The sequence below is a fragment of the Anarrhichthys ocellatus genome, unplaced genomic scaffold (genome assembly GCF_004355925.1).
Source record: "Anarrhichthys ocellatus isolate YVR2014 unplaced genomic scaffold, GSC_Weel_1.0 scaffold4923, whole genome shotgun sequence".
NCBI classification, from domain to species: domain Eukaryota; kingdom Metazoa; phylum Chordata; class Actinopteri; order Perciformes; family Anarhichadidae; genus Anarrhichthys; species Anarrhichthys ocellatus.
Genome location: NW_022284897.1, coordinates 1 through 3,916, shown reverse-complemented (window position 1 = coordinate 3,916; position 3,916 = coordinate 1). Strand labels below are relative to the sequence as shown.

Here is a 3,916-nt window from a genome sequence, read left to right as displayed (position 1 = left end):
AACTTGATTTAAAAGGTTAACAGTCAATTACAAGTAAGAAAGAAGATGTAGCCTGTAAAAAGGATTTTTTTAGTTTCCAAGGTCAAGAATGATTTTATAAGCTTACGCTTTATACTTAAAGGCATCGTTCATAAATGCCTTGTTCAAGTTGGTCAGTGTGAAATATGATAATAATAATGATAATAATACATTTTACTTGTATAGCGCTTTAAAAGGTACTCAAAGACACTTTTCATGGTAAAAACAGAAACAATAAAAGCAATTACAATATAAATTCCGAAATATCCTGCCACTGCAGTGTTTATTTTTACAACTTAGCATTATCAGAATAAGTGTCAAACACCTCGCAGAACTTTTTCTCACATGTTGACATCACAGATTATAAAGCATGTTTTTAGGAAATCAACATGCTGAATTTCTCAAATACAAACAAGTGAACTGGACCATCTTGCTTTAAGTTATTAATTTATGAATGAAAGTTTAAAAATGTTTGACTTTCAGTCTAATGTATTGTGTATTAAAGTGTGGATATTTTCCTGTTGGTCTTACCTCAATTTCGATGATATTGTACTGCAAAAGAAAGAGAAGAAAGATGGAGATTTGTTAAAGCTGGTTTGCATCATACAGAGTCCTTATGAATTCAGCTGAATGTAAAAAAAACTGCACAACATTTTTCAGTAAGAAATCAGCGGTGTTTTCCAATCCAGAGATTTACTGCAAACACAAACTGCAGCTCTTTATTCATGATTTGTAAATATAAAACGTGGGACACACATTCACATTAAAACTCCTCAGAGTCTATGTCATTCAGTTTTTCTTTTTTCTTTTATGGAAAAACAGTTCTATTTAATCTTCAGTATAGTTTCACCGATTCAAAATACCATAAAAATGATAAACTAGTGTGAGGAGGTGATGGATTAGTCAGCTAAAATGTTGGAAGGTTTACCTAAAGGGGCCGTGGTTGTACTATTGACCCACAGCACATCGATGTCGATCACTTCATTACATAACTTTAAAACCTGCACCGTTATCTAACAGTATCACTGACACTGGTTTCATGAATGAGATCTAAAGAAAAGAAAGACTGTGCAAACTCTCACCAGCCCATTGGCAGGTCTCAACTTGGAGTCCAGTGTGATGAGTCTGAAATGCACTGAGAGGAATAAAGAGAGATTATTCAACATGAAGCTTTTGCAGCTCTTCTACAACAGTGATAAACATCCTAACAGGCTAGTAAAACTGCTCAGAAATGATATCATTACTGTTGAATTCACAAGTTCGTAAAAGCTAGAATCATAGATAATTTTCTGTTGGTTTTTACGTTGTTCAGTCTGGCTTTATGGCACAAAGGTCACTGCCTGTGCAAAAACACACTGACTATAATCCTGCGGGCTTATTATTAATTCTTCAGTGCAAAGGTTTGGCGCGCTTCTCGTCCCGCAGCGTTGCCAACACAAAAAATACATCAAAATGTGCGGCCTGACCGGGAATGGTGTGCTGTGTTACTTTTCTCAGAGATTTGCCCAACCATTTTCCCGAAAATTGCTCCATTCACTTGAATGGGGTTTCGGCGTCAAGAAAGCTAAAAACACCTAACTTTGGGCCCATATTAACTAGCCATACTTTAACGTAGAAAAATGATTTGAAGTCTGAAACGTAGACAAAACGTTGGACTTTATTGAGTCAAATGGACATTTCAGATTAAGTTTCAGGAACATTTTGGGTCCGTTTCAGATTTTATAATGGGTGTGCATTGCACGGAATGTTCAGAGCTAGAGTGAGGACATAACTGTCAGAGTGGAGCAGAGCAGGAAAAGCATTCTGTGATTTCTCCAAATAAATTGCTCCGAGTCCCACAACTTTTACTCTTTTGGCCAAAGCGATAGAACATTTTGTGGTCATCACACGCATGTGTCCATGGAATCCAACAGACTTACACATTTGGCTCAAAGAGCCGCAGAGCGACATGAACTCCAACCAACTGCTCCATTAGACTCCATGTTAAATATCACCACTAATTTCTCAAAGAAAGCAGATGTTACCAGTTTTGTATATTGCTCTGGAGTTCACATTTTTAAAACCACAAACATAAAAACCACATCAGCGCGTTCGGCAGAGTCTTATCTCTCTCATGGTACCCATATGTTGTTGATTGGACTCATGGTTTTGGTATAAAGTGCGAAAATCCCTGTTTACTCTAATCTCTCTTAATTAGCCTCTAACACACAGGTGCTACAATCACCATGGCAACCAGTGACACACATGGACACAAGTCACCTCAGATACAGACAAGAGAGGAGCGACAGCTCCACACCTCTAAGAGCCCTCATGGTCACATTTTAAACACCACAAACATAAAAATTATACCAACGCGTTCTGCAGAGTCTTTCCTCTTTGTTGATAATAATATTTTGGTGATCTCAATACAGAAATGAGGGAAGCCATTTGTGGACTGTCCATCCCGAATACAAGAATCAATCTAAGAGTATGAATCTAAAATGCAGAAAAGTTCAATTGAACCTCAATGACACTACTGGTAATATTGGCGTGTAAATATATATATTGCGACGTCTTAGGGCAGTAGCAGCCACACTGTCAAAATTTCTTGTGAAATGTTGTAGTTCCCTCTGTTCTCTGCCATAAAACTGCACGAATCGCAAATGAGTGGAAAACCTCCCTTTCAGCTCATTATTAGTTATCAGTATCTAGTAATCTGGTCACAGCATTGGATTTTAAAATAAATTGGTGGTGGATCGTTTTGTACAGAAACTGGTGATGATGAAAAGCACCAATCTAAAAGTAAGATAGCTCACACAGTTACAATTTTTAATTAATATTGCAAAATGTTTAACATAATTCATATGATATCTGGACTGTGGGGATTTTGTTCTTAACTGGTGCAGCAAGAAAACAGCTAACATTTCATATATGCCAACGTAACTTTTTACATACATGTTATAACGTAACTTTTATCAGATATGCTAACATAACTTTTTCATACATACTAATGTAACTTTTTTCATGTAAGCTAATGTTACTTTTTCGAACATGCTAATGTGACTTTTACCTTATAGACTAATGTAACTTACATGAATGCTAACGTAATTTTTTTCATGTATGCCAATGTTACTTATTTATATATGCCAACTTCCCCTTTTTTCACATGTGCTAATGTTAGTCTTTCATATATGCTAACATAACTGTTTACCTATATGCTAACGTACCTTGTTTCATAGAATCTAATGTTGCTTTATCATATGCGAATGTAATTTATTGTTATTAGTGCTAACGCAACTTTTTCATATGCTAACGTGACTTTTTACATATGTCCCTATGTCCCTATATAAGCTAACAGAACTTTTTTCACACATGCTCACAATAGTTTTCCACGCTAACATTTTGTTTCTAATCCGTGATTTTAATCCGTACTGCCTGTTGAAATTCTGGGGCACACACAATTAATTTCTCTATATTTTAATCAACACATTTTTTATGAATTGTGTGGAAATAAGCAAATTAATCAAATCTTGAGAGCACACACTATTAATTTCTCACCACCTGTGTGAGTTAATGTTGACGTGTCACATAAAATACAAAAAGTTTTAGGAAAGCAAGGATGACTGCTGCATTCATTTAACTCCAAACAAGCAAGGTGCATTATTTTCTCCCCTGTGTTGCACCCACATCCCAATTACTATTAAAGGGGAAATCTGTCTATATTACAGTGTGGTACCATATTGTATACAACATCATAGATCATCAACTCAAGGTTACCCGTTTGTCCAGGGAGGTAGATTGGTTTATCCGTTTGGACGAATGTCTTTGGATGATAAACTTTGATCAGGACTTTCCGGACTTCTTTTGAGTAAAAAGTGTCGCCTCGTACCTCCACCTCGAAATTCTGCACTTCTTCATT

At 36.1% G+C, this 3,916-nt stretch overlaps 1 long non-coding RNA gene across 1 annotated transcript; it reads right to left on the bottom strand.

Moving 5' to 3' along the window:
• Positions 1-548: 548 nt before the first annotated feature.
• Positions 549-3,910, bottom strand: LOC116379680 (uncharacterized). The gene is made up of 3 exons (XR_004212451.1): positions 3,775-3,910; positions 1,101-1,153; positions 549-570 (listed from the first exon to the last, which is right to left on the bottom strand). It is a non-coding gene; the product is annotated as an uncharacterized LOC116379680 (long non-coding RNA).
• Positions 3,911-3,916: the final 6 nt, after the last annotated feature.